At 44.6% G+C, this 12,808-nt stretch overlaps 1 pseudogene; it reads right to left on the bottom strand.

Annotated features, from left to right (window-relative positions):
• Window positions 1-9,455: 9,455 nt before the first annotated feature.
• On the bottom strand, window positions 9,456-12,553 carry LOC101021966 (annotated as a pseudogene).
• Window positions 12,554-12,808: the final 255 nt, after the last annotated feature.

Here is a 12,808-nt window from a genome sequence, read left to right as displayed (position 1 = left end):
CTTTCCTCAACTGACTAAAACTAGGGGTTTATACATCAGGGAAGAAGTGTAACTATGTGTGAGAAAACAGGAATTAGGAAGGGGTAAGGAAGAGGAATGGGTCAACAGGCAGCAGATGGTCAGTTAGGCAATCATGATGGGTAAGGGGTATAGAATCTCGTTTTCCAGATGTGGTAATCCAGTGAGTTTCAGTTTCTTTATACTATCTGGGAAGGCTGATGCTTGGTTTCCTGAAAAAGGAAATCAGATAAGACAAAAGTGTCTCGAGTTTTAGGAATAGGAGGCTCAATGTCTATAATGTGTTTATTCAAAAGAAATCATAAATATCAATTCTATGGGACAATGGAGCTGGTTTCTATTTATCAATTCCTTGATCACGTGGAATCTGGACATGATCTTTCTGGCTGCTTTATGCTGAGGAGGGGTATTGCGGGTGGCTGCATACCATAGATTACCACGTGGGCACTCAGATGAACTCGAAGGTTAATCTAACACTATAGTTTTCTTTTCTTTTTTTTTTTTTGAGATGGAGTTTTGTTCTTTCACCCAGGCTGGAGTTCTGTGGCATGATCTCTGCTCACTGCAACCTCTGCCTCCCAGGTTCAAGTGATCCTCCTGCCTCAGCTTCCCAAGTAGCTGGGATTATAGGTGCCCACCATCACGCCTGGCTAATTTTTGTATTTTTAGTAAAGATGGGGTTTCACCATGTTGGCCAGGCTGGCCTTGAACTCCTGACCTCATGATCCACCCACCTCGGCCTCCCAAAATGCTGGGATTACAGGTGTGAGCCACTGCACCCAGCAGCACTATAGTTTTCTTTGGAAACACAGTTTTTCTCTCTCTAGTCCCTGACTTCCATCAAAGGCAAATCATAGCAGGAACAACCTACCTGCAAAACAAGCTTCAGTCCCACCATACTTATCCAAACAAAGTACAGCAAGAATCACCGTTTATACAATTCCTCCTAAATTGGCTTTGCCGGAACCCTTCACAAGGAATCTCTCAGACTCGACATCCAAAGACCTCTCAAGCCCAGCCAAAGATCTGTCTGCACCTGCAAATACCTGCATGAATTGGGTGAAACCCCCTTTTCTTGAGGCCCCAAAACATCTTGAGGTTCCTGGGTCTATCAGAAAATGACACTGTATTTACTACAGGCCAGGAACCCTGCAAAGGAACTGTGTACACAAGATATGAGGCCAGTCCTTCCAAGAGCTCCCATCAGCTCCATAAAGTCAGTCTTTTTTTTTTTTCCGAGACAGAGTCTCGTTCTGTCACCCCGGCTGGAGTGCAGTGGCGCTATCTCAGTTCACTGCAAGCTCTGCCTCCTGGGTTCACGCCATTCTCCTGCCTCAGCCTCCCAAGTAGCTGGGACTACAGGCACCCACCACCATGCCCGGCTAATTTTTGTATTTTAAGTAGAGACGGGGTTTCACCATGTTAGCCAGGATGGTCTCAATCTTTTGACCTTGTGATCCACCCACCTCAGCCTCCGAAAGTGCTGACATTACAGGCATGAGCCACCACGCCTGGCCCATAAAATCAGTCTCAATTCCTCAAAGCAGTCTCTCACTGTCAAAAATATGCCATTCCTGTCAAAGCCTTGGGAAAATACCCAGTGCCTACAATTGTGTTATAAAATAAGATGGATTTTAAAAAATAGAGATAGGGTCTTGCTCTTTTACCCAGACTGGAATGTAGCGGCATGATCATAGCTCACTACAGCCTCAAACTCCTGGGCTCAAGCAATCCTCCTGCCTCAGCCTCCCAAGTAGCTAGAAAACAGATTCTTGTTGAACATATGCTACACCTAGCTAGAAAACAGATTCTTAGTGAACATATGCAAACAACCACATTGCCATGAATTAAGAATATTCACAAATAGTTTCTGAATTCTGGAGAAATCAGGCAGAGAGAGAAATAGCCCTCAAATTTTGTTTACAAATGTATATTCAATTGTTAAAGGCTATAAATAGCTCAAAAGAAAAAAAAGTTTCATAGAGACAGAAAGATTTACAAAAATTTCTCCTGACTCAAAACAAAAAGAATCAGCAACATTTCAAACACACACAAAAAATAATAAAATAAATTCAGTCCTTGAAATAAATATCTGTGTGTGTGTGTGTGTGTGTGTGTGTGTGACCTCAAGTGATCCACCCACCTCAGCCTCCCAAAGTACTGGGATTGCAGGAGTGAGCCACTGCACCCAGCCAAAATAAGCCTTTTTTGCTGTATTTATTTGAAGATTAAAGATGGTTTAAGGTGACAAGGGGTAGAGTATGATTGCCAACTATATTTGTAAACTTGTTTAGGTGGTACTACCCAGAAATTTTATTAAACACTGACCAGGATATTGTTATGAAGGTATTTTGTAGAAATGGTTAACATCTACAATCAGTATTATTTTCATAATGTAGGTGGTTCTTATCTAACCAGTTGAAAGGCCTTAAGAGAAAAACAGGGTTCTCTGGGGAAGAAATTCTGTCTCAAGACTGCACCTTCAGCTCCTGTCCACGTTTCAATTCTGCTGGCCTGATCTGTAGCCTACAGATTTGGGGCTGGCGTGCCCGGCAATCACATAAGCCCATTTCTTTTTCAATCTTTTTTTTTTTTCAATTTTATTGTAGGCCAGGTGGGTGGCTCACGCCTGTATTCCCAGCACTTTGGGAGGCCAAGGCAGGCAGATCACGAGGTCAGGAGTTCAAGACCAGCCTGGCCAACATAGTGAAACCCCGTCTCTACTAAAAGATACAAAAAATTAGCCGGGCACAGCTGGGCACAGTGGCTCACGCCTGTAATCCCAGCACTTTGGGAGGCCGAGGTGGGTGGATCACAAGGTCAAGAGATCGAGACCATCCTGGCCAACACAGTGAGACCCCATCTCTACTAAAAATACAAAAAAAAAAAAATAGCTGGGCGTGATGGTGGGTACCTGCAGTCCCAGCTACTTGGGAGGCAGAGGCAGGAGAATCGCTTGAACCCAGGAGGCGTAGGTTGCAGTGAGCCAAGATAACGCCACTGCACCCCAGCCTGGGCAACAGAGTGAGATGCTGTCTTAAAAAAAAAAAAAAGGCATATTTCTGTCTATTCAGATCAAATCTTGTATGGATCCTTTGTTATATCATATTACATATGGTGGGTTACCTATGAAGGATGTAATATGCATATGGCTCCATTAATGCAATGTTAAATTCTATGATATTGGATATTGTCCTCTGCTTGTGTAAGATAATGTCTGTTCTCAGGAAATTTAAACTGAAATATTTAGGAAGAAAAAGTGTAAACCTCTTGAATGATTCAGAAAAATACAAATCAATGGATAGTGGGAATAGAAAAAATGATAAAGCAAACGTTATATTAGCAATTAATAAATTTGTGTGAAGGGTATACAGAGTTTCTTTGTGCCATTCTTACAGCTATTCTGTAATTCTGAAATTGTTTCTGTATACAAGTTTATTATGTATGTATATGAAGAGGGAGGACTTCTCTTCACCTCCACTGCTATCATCATCCTAATATGACCTACAAAATCTCTCTTCTGAATTCCTGTAATAGCTTCCTAACTGTTCTCTCTGCTTCTGTCCTAATCCACCTGGAGTCTGTTCTTGCAGCAGCCTGAGTGAGCCTTTGAAAATACGTAGCAGGTAGACTCTAGGATGACCAGTGTGGGCCCCATAACCCTTGCCTCTTGGTGTTCAAGCCTTCGTATGACTTGTATCCTTGAGTGTGGGCCTGACCTGTAACTTGCTTCTAAACAAATAAAATATGCCAAAGGTGCTGGGATATACATGACTGTGTATTCATGATTATGCTATATAAGATAGTAAGGCCTATCTTGCTGGATTCTCTCCCTCCTCTGCAGACTTGATGAAATAAGCAGCCATGTTGGTAGACCTACATATTCATCTGCAGGCAGGTTTTAGGAGCTGAGGGTAACCTTCACCAGCAGCAAGAAAAAGACTTCAGTCCTACAACTGTAAGAAAATAAGTTCTAGTGGTAGCCTCAATGAGTTTCCAAGTGAATCCTTCCCCAATTGAGTCACTCATGAGACCCCAGCCCTGACTGACATTTTGAGTGCAGCTTTGTAAGGTTTTGAAGCAGACAACTCAGTTAAGCTGTGACTGAATTCCTGAAAATCTGAAACAATGTGTTTGTGTTGTTTTAAGCCATAACACTTTTGGTGTCTTTTACATGACAATAGAAATATAATGGAAAACATAAATTTGGAATGTGTCTTTGTGCAAGTCATGACTTCAATGGCTCCAAACTCAGAGTTAAAACAGTCTCTTACTGCCTCTAGCTTTAATCCACACTAGCCTCCTGTTTCATGCATTCACTGGATATATACTTGCTTATTTATTTTTTAAGATAAAAAAAAAAAAAAAAGACCAGGCGCGGTGGCTCACGCCTGTAATCCCAGCACTTTGGGAGGCCGAGGAGGGCATATCATGAGGTCAAGAGATCAAGAACATCCTGGCCAACATGGTGAAACCCCGTCTCTACTAAAAATACAAAAATTAGCTGGGCATGGTGGTGCATGCCTGTAGTCCCAGCTACTCAGGAGGCTGAGGCAGGAGAATTGCTTGAACCCAGGAGGCAGAGGTTGCAGTGAGCCGAGATCGGGCCACTGCACTCCAGCCTGGCGACAGAGTGAGACTCTGTTTCAAAAGAGAAAAAAAAAAAGACTAAAAAAAGTAGAGATGGGGGTCTTAATATGTTGCCCAAGCTGGTCTTGAATTCCTGGCCTCAAGCAATCTTCTCATGTTGGCTTCCCAAAGTGCTGGGATTACAGGCGTGAGCCACAGCACCCAGCCCTGGATATTATATGCTTGTTTTAAAGCCTATGCCAGGAAATCCACTTCCTACCCCAATCTCCACATGGCTCAGCCCCTCTTCTCCCTATGGACTTTGGTCTATGTCACATTCGTAATAAACTCTTTCCTGATCATTCTAATGAAAATTGCAAACAAACAACTCCCCAAACTCTGACACCCTGATCCACCTTACTCTACTTTTCCTTCTTTTTGTCATAGCACTGATTAACTTCTCATGTCTATTTGTTCCCTCCCCTCCCCTTCCCTTCTTACAGAGTCTCACTCTCGTCCAGGCTGGAGTGCAATAGTGTGATCTTGGCTCACTGCAAGCTCCACCTCCTGGATTCACACCATTCTCCCGCCTCAACCTCCCGATTAACTGGGACCATAGGTGCCCACCACCAGCCTGGCTAATTTTTTTTTTTTTTTTGTATTTTTAGTAGAGATGGGGTTTCACCGTGTTAGCCAGGATGGTCTCAATCTCCTGACCTCGTGATCCACCCGCCTCGGCCTCCCAAAGTGCTGGGATTACAGGCGTGAGCCACAGCACCCAGCCAATTATTGTTTATTTTCTGACTCTTCCTCCCCAATGTTAGCTCCATGAGGGCAAGGGTCAGTGATGATTTTGTTCACTGCTAGATCCCAAGTTTTGTTTTGTTTTGTTTATTGAGACAGGGTCTTGCTCCGTCACCCAGGCTGGAGTGCAGTGGCGTGACCTTGGTTCACTGCAGCCTTGATCTCCCAGGCTCAATCGATCCTACCATCTCAGCCTCCCAAATAGCTGGGACTACTTGGAGCTGTGCCACCATGCTCTGCTAATTTTTATTTTTGTTCTTACAGATGGGCTTTTGCCACATTGCCCAGGCTGGTTTCAAACTCCTGGGCTCAAGCAATCTGCCCACCTCGGCCTCTCTAAGTGCTGGCATTGCACACGTAAGCCACCATCCCTGGCCTGGTATCTCTCGTCTTTTAAACCATGCCTGGCAAATAGCAGACACACTAGAGATACCTCAGTAAGATCTAATGGAACCCTGGCTCACAATCTTGAAAAATGATGGACTGAAAAATTCTCTCCGGGAAGCCAAGGCAGAAAGATTGCATGAGGCCAGGAGTTTGAGATCAGCCTGGGTAACATAGTGAGACACCATCTCTACAAAAAAAATTAAAAAGTAGCTGGGTATGGTGGTGCACAACCGTCGTCCCAGTAACTCAGGAGGCTGAGGCTGGAGGATCGCTTGAGCTTAGGAGGTTGAGGCTGCTGTAAGCTGTGATGGTGCCACCGTATTCCAGCCTGGATGACAGAGGGAGATGCTGTCTCAAACAAAAAACAACAAAAAAAAGTTGTTAAGAGCTAAGTATGGTGGCTTACACCTGTAATCCCCAAAACTTGGGAGGCTGAGGTGGGAGGATCACTTGAGCCCAGGAATTTCAGGCCGCAGCGAGCAATGATCCTGCCACTGCACTCCATCCCAGGCAACAGAGCAAGCCCCAACTCTTAAAAAAAATGTTTAAATAAAAAAATTACATTGAAGTTATCTTTGTTACTTTTGTATTTTACATGTGTGGTGCTGCTCTGCATAAGCTTATATTTAGGATGTCAAAAGGCTTAAGATAATCTGATTTATTAAATGTGTAAGTCTTACAAGATAATCTGATTTATTAAATGTGTAAGTCTTACTAGGTTTACAAGAGTAGCTCAAGGGCTTTTTTATTTTATTAAAGGTCATTCAGCTGCCCAGGGTGTTGTTGCAGTGGAGTGACCACAGTTTTCTGCAGCCTTGACTTTTTTTTTTTTTTTTTTTTTTTTTTTGAGACAGAGTCTCTCTCTGTCACCAAGGTTGGAGTGCAGTGGCGTGATCTTGGCTCACTGCAACCTCTGCCTCCCGGTTCAAGTGATTCTTCTGCCTCGGGCTCCTGAGTAGCTGGGATTACAGGCACCTGCCGCCATGCCCAGTTAATTTTTTTGTATTTTTAGTAGAGACAGGGTTTCACCATGTTGGCCAGGCTGGTCTCAAACTCCTGACCTCCTGACTCGCCCACCTCGGCCTCCCAAAGTGCTAAGATTACAGGCATGAACCACCGCGCCCGGCCGACTTTTTAGGCTGAAGCAATCCTCCTACCTCACCCTCCCAAGTAGCTGGGACTGCAGGTGTGTACCACCATGCCTGGCTAATTTACTTTTTAGTTTTTTGTAAAGACAGGTTCTTGCCATATTGCCCAGTCTGGTCTTGAACTCCTGGGCTCAAGTGATCCTCCCACCTCATCCTCCCAAAGTGTTGGGATTACAGGCGTGAGCCACCCACACTTGGCAGGTTAAGAGCTTAAAAACGACATTATAAGACTTTGCAAGAGGCCAGGCGTGGTGGCTCACGCCTATAATCCCAGCACTTTGGGAGGCCCCCAAGGTCAAGGTGAGAGGATCCCTTGAGCCCAGGAGTTCAAGATCATTCTTGGCAACATAGCGAGACCCGATCTCTCCAAAAAAAAAAAAAAAAAGAAGAAGAAGAAGAAGAAGAAAAAAGACTTATAAGTCTGTCATGTTACACCATGTTACACGTTTGAAGAGTTGAGAGAACCTATTGTCCTGTTTGTACGACAACTTCGAAATATCCACCAGGACCCACAAATTATATCAGTATTCAGTAAGTAAATTTCAACTACCAAGTGTGTAAACCAATTGGACATTGACCCAAAAACAAAGAAGAGTAAACGATTTTAACAGAAAAATACTAAACCTATAAATGAATTTTATCCTTGTTTGTTATCTTTGAGGATTTAAGGAAAAATGATTTTTCTACATAAACGTAATGCTCTCAATATTAATTACAACTCAGCTAAGAAACGATGTTTTCCCCACATCCTCTTAGACCTCAGAAACTCCATTGACATCAGGCAACATGAGAAACACTCAATACATATGAACTCAATTTAAAAAATGAGTCTCAGAACTTTGGATTTCTCAATTTTCTCATCTGAAAAAACAGAGGTGGAAATCTCCACTTTAGGTTTTTTGTTTTTAAGTTTTCAAATTTTGTATAGAATATTAAATAAAAAGGGCTTGGCACATGCCTGGAAAATAATAAATGATATTTATATTTCTTGGTGCCTTAAAAGTCTGGGGGTTGAGGGAGGAACAGAGTCCTAGCATCCCCAAATGTGCGTGTACACCTCCAAAATTGGTGCAGGTACAACTTAAAGCCCCCAAACTTTACAAGCCCTAACAACCTCAAAGACTTAATCCCACTCCTCCTGGAGCATGATGGAGCCAGGCAAGCAATGGGTCAGAGTCATGGTCCAGGGATCATTTAGCAAAATCTAGAGACATTTTTTTGCTAACACATATCCGGGAGGGGAGGTGCTACTGGTGTTGATGGTGTTGTGATAGCTCAGTTCTTGTCTTCTTAGTTTAAAAAAACTTAAACAAGAGTCACACAGCAAGAGATGGAGCACAGAGTAATTTATTGTAAAGCAAAAATAATATTTTGAAAATTAGGTGAAAAATAGACAATACACCCTGAGAGAGAGAATTCAGGCTGGGGTGCTCCTAAGGATGAGACAGCGAAGACTGGTGTTAGGGGATTCCTTTTGTGGGAGACGTCCATGATTATTCATGAGGAGGTGGGAAGAGGTGTTACTAATAAGCGTGTTCTGGGTGCTCCGCTGGGTGCCCAGGTGCAGTAGCTGTACACATTTGTTCATACGTCGCATGTCTCATTGGCATCTCCCCCCATGGGTGTGTTTTTTACTTTTTTTCTGTTTTGAGATGGAGTTTTGCTCGTCGCCCAGGCTGGAGTGCAATGGCGTGATCTTGGCTCACTGCAACCTCTGCATCCTGGGTTCAAGCGATTCTCCTGCCTCAGCCTCCTGAGCAGCTGGGATTACAGGCATGTGTCACCACACCTGGCTAATTTTGTATTTTTAGTAGAGACGGGGTTTCTCCATGTTGGTCAGGCTGGTCTCGAACTCCCGACCTCAGGTGATCCACCCACCTCAGCCTCACAAAGTGCTGGGATTACAGGCGTGAGCCACCACGCCCGGCCTGTTTTTTACTATTATAATGAGCAAAGGGTGTCTGAGGACAGGTAAAATCAAAGTGCACATGCTCCTACAGGGGAAATTCCCTGCTGAAGATAGCTTTGCTTGAATGAGCTGAACTACAGAGCGAATGCTGACGCTTATTGTGTTGATTGTATGGACACCATGGTTGCTGTGTCCTGAGGACACGATCACTCCTTGACTCCCTATCCTGCCTCACTGGTATGTCCTAAAAAGAGGCCAGTGATGCTGTTAAAGTTATTAAAGTTCAAAGGATGTCCCACTGAAACCAAAAATTATCCATCCCACGATATCAATAGTGCCAAGATTGAGAAACTCTGGGTTAAAGGAAAGTAACAAGAAAGGATTGGCCGGGCGCGGTGGCTCACGCCTGTAATCCCAGCACTTTGGGAGGCAGAGGTGGGCGGACCACCTGAGGTCGGGAGACGGAGACCATCCTGGCCAACATGGTGAAACCCTGTCTCTACTATAAATACAAAAAATGAGCCAGGTGTGGTGGCGCATGCCTGTAGTCTCAGCTACTCGGGAGGCTGAGGCAGGAGAATCGCTTGAACCCAGGAGGCAGAGGTTGCAGTGAGCCCAGATCACGCCACTGCACTCCAGTCTGGTGATAGAGCGAGACTCCATCAAAAAAAAAAAGAAAAGGATTAGGTAAGGAGAAGCAGATCAGAGTTTAGAGATATAGGCTACTTAATGGTATCTTTAAAACCTTCTTTCTTTTTCTTTTCTTTTTTTTTTTGTTGCCCAAACTGGAGTGTAGTGACAGGATCATGGCTCACTGCAGCCTCTGCCTCCCAGGCTCAAGCCCAGCAGCGGGGACAGGGCAGTCACACGAGGATGGCAGCATGAGGTCAGCTCACCAACACTGTAGGTGTGCAGGCTTATGCTGATGACAAGAGCCACGGACCTCATCATGTGTCTGAAAACAGCAATGTTGCTACTTAAATGCTAAACCTTTAATGGTGTATTAATAGATGGTTATTAAGTAGCAAATTAGGAGCTTAAATCTACCTAAATCAGCTGTGTACTGTCTGTATCTCACAGTGACAAATTCACCAAATCTGTATCTTGTCTTCTCTGGAACGATGTTAAATATTAGCATATCTCAGTTCTCTGGTGCGATTCCAGCAGCTATGGTGAGGCCACTGTTGCTCCTGAATCTCCACTTTCATTTGCCCTCACTGGTGTCACTGTCGTGGTCACTGTCACTGCCGCTGTCAGTATCACTGTCACTGGTCAATGCAGCTAAGTTTGCCTAGGGCTTCCTTTTGTTCCTGGTTGACGGCAAAGTCAGTCATTATTCTCTGGGTGAGGCCCTCACAAATAGGTAAGCTGAAGGCACTTGCCAGCTCGACTACCTCAATGGCCTGGGAGACACCTCAATGGCTGTTAGACACTCTTGCACTGCCCATAAACTCATTCAGCAACTCATTTCTAGGGATCTTGTTATGCTTCCTAAAAAGCCCCAACATTTTCCAGGCTTCCCGGATTCTCCCAGCTCTTAAAAAGAGGACAGCTGGCTGGGCGCAGTGGCTCACGTAGGTAATCCCAGCACTTTGGGAGGCCAAGGCGGGTGGATCACCTGAGGTTAGGAGCTCGAGACAGCCTGGCCAACATGGCGAAACCCTGTCTCTACTAAAAAGACAAAAATGAGCCAGCATAGTGGTGGACGCCTGTAATCCCAGCTACTCAGGAAGCTGAGGCAGGAGAATCGCTTAAACCCGGGAGGCGGAGGTTGCAGTGAGCAGGGACCATGCCATTGCACTCCAGCCTGGGCGACAAGAGTGAAACTCTGTCTCAAAAAAAAAAAAAAAAAAAAAAAAGAAAAGAAAGAAAGAAAGAAAAAAAGGACAGCTATACAGTTGAGAGAGATAGATGGTCAATTCAGAGCAGTGTGTCTGACAGGCTGGCTTTCATACGTAGATTTGATAGCAGCAGCACAGTCAGCAAACGCCACCTGAAGCTCTGGTGGGTGCTTATCCATCGCCATGAGTGTCAGGATCTCTTCTCTCAGGTCGTTGAAGGAAGTGTGACCATATTCTTTACTATCTTTCCAAGTTTGAGGAATCACTTCCAGCCGATTGGCCACAGCCCATACTCGGAGATCTATCGAAGTTTGGGAGTGGGGGAAGAAGGCCGAAGGTATCAGGTCCTCATACCACTTCAAAGGTGACATCAATTTATTCCATTAGACAAATCAAATTGAAGAACTTGGAATAATAGAAATTACGCCGATTATCAGGTCCAATGAATTTTCGGTTGTCTCCAGTATTTAAAAGGCCATGTAGCTGGGTGCGGTGGCTCACACCTGTAATCCCAGCACTTTTCGAGGCCGAGACGGGTGGATCATGAGGTCAGGAGATCAAGACCATCTTGGCTATCACTATGAAACCCTGTCTCTACTAAAAATACAAAAAAATTAGCCGGGCGTGGTGGTGGGCACCTGTAGTCCCAGCTACTTGGGAGGCTGAGGCAGGGGAATGGTGTGAACCTGGGAGGCGGAGCTTGCAGTGAGCCGAGATCACGCCACTGCACTCCAGTCTGGGCGACAGAGCGAGACTCCATCTCAAAAAAAAAAAACAAAAAACCATGTATTTGGCAGACAAGTTCTAGATCTTTGAGAGATGATGAGGATACTCTCATGGCTTACTGAAAAAACATCATCATCCAGGTCCTTAGGAGAAAATCTCTTTCCTATTAATTCATTCATTATATCATAGACGATGAAGGATGATCCATTTGAAGGGCTTCTAGGCTTATAAAACAGCTGAATAAAATGAGTTTTTTTTTCAAATGAGTGGTCTTTTTCATCCATCCCAGTTCTCCAGGAGACACCAGCAGATGTCCTATAATTCAAATCTGATGCTATCAACTTGAAGCGTCAGATCCCGCAGGTTGAGGGCTAAGTCCCGTAAAATTGTCCTTCACTTCAGATGCCAATCACAATCACCAGGCTGTGGCCTGTGCTTTTAACCAACTACATTAGAATTGGTGTTCCCACAACCACCTAGAACTCATTTCTAGAATGGCTCATAGAACTCAGGGAAAACTTTGCTTATGTTTACTGTTTTGTAATAAAAGATGTCACAAAGGATACAAACAAACAGCCAGATAAAAAAGATACATGGGGCAAGATATGTGAGAAGAGGTGTGGAGCTTCCATGCCCTCTCCAGGCACACCTAATGTGTTCAGCAATCTGGAAAGCTAAAATCTTGTTCTCCAAGAGTTTTTACAGAGCTTCATGTCGAGCCACCCCATCCCTTCCCCTTCACAGAGGTTGGTGAGTGGGGCAAAAGTTCCAACTCTCTAATCTTTCTGGTGACCAGCTTCATCTTGAGTCTGTCTAGGGGCTCCACCCTAAGCCATCTCATTGGTATAAACTGAGATGTGATCAAAAAGTCATTAAAAATAACAAAAGACATTTCAACACACGGGAAATTCCAAGGGTTTTAGGAGCTCTGTGATAGAAATCAGAAAGTCAAGCCTACTTGAGTTTGGAGAGGCTAACACTGGATAGTGTGAGCACCAATACAATGAGAGAAATAGATTATAATGCAGCCGATAAAAATCTTCCAGTCCATGTGGCTTCTAAAATAATTAACTTAAAAAGGATAGGATGGGCTGGGCGCGGTGGCTCACACCTATAATCTCAACATTTGGTCAAGGCCGTGGCTCAAGCCTGTAATCCCAGCACTTTGGGAGGCCGGAGACGGCGGATCACAGAGGTCAGGAGATCGAGACCATCCTGGCTAACACAGTGAACCCCTGCTCTACTAAAATAAGCAAAATTAGGCCGGGCGCAGGGCGGGCGCCTGTAGTCCCAGCCACCGGGAGGCTGAGGCAGGAGAATGCATGTGAACCCGGGAGGTGGAGCTTGCAGTGAGCCGAGATCGCGCTTACTCTGCACTCCAGCCTGGGTGACAGAGCGAGACTACC

This window comes from Papio anubis, chromosome 20, assembly GCF_008728515.1.
Source record: "Papio anubis isolate 15944 chromosome 20, Panubis1.0, whole genome shotgun sequence".
NCBI classification, from domain to species: Eukaryota; Metazoa; Chordata; class Mammalia; order Primates; family Cercopithecidae; genus Papio; species Papio anubis.
This window is presented reverse-complemented; position numbering and strand designations above follow the sequence as displayed.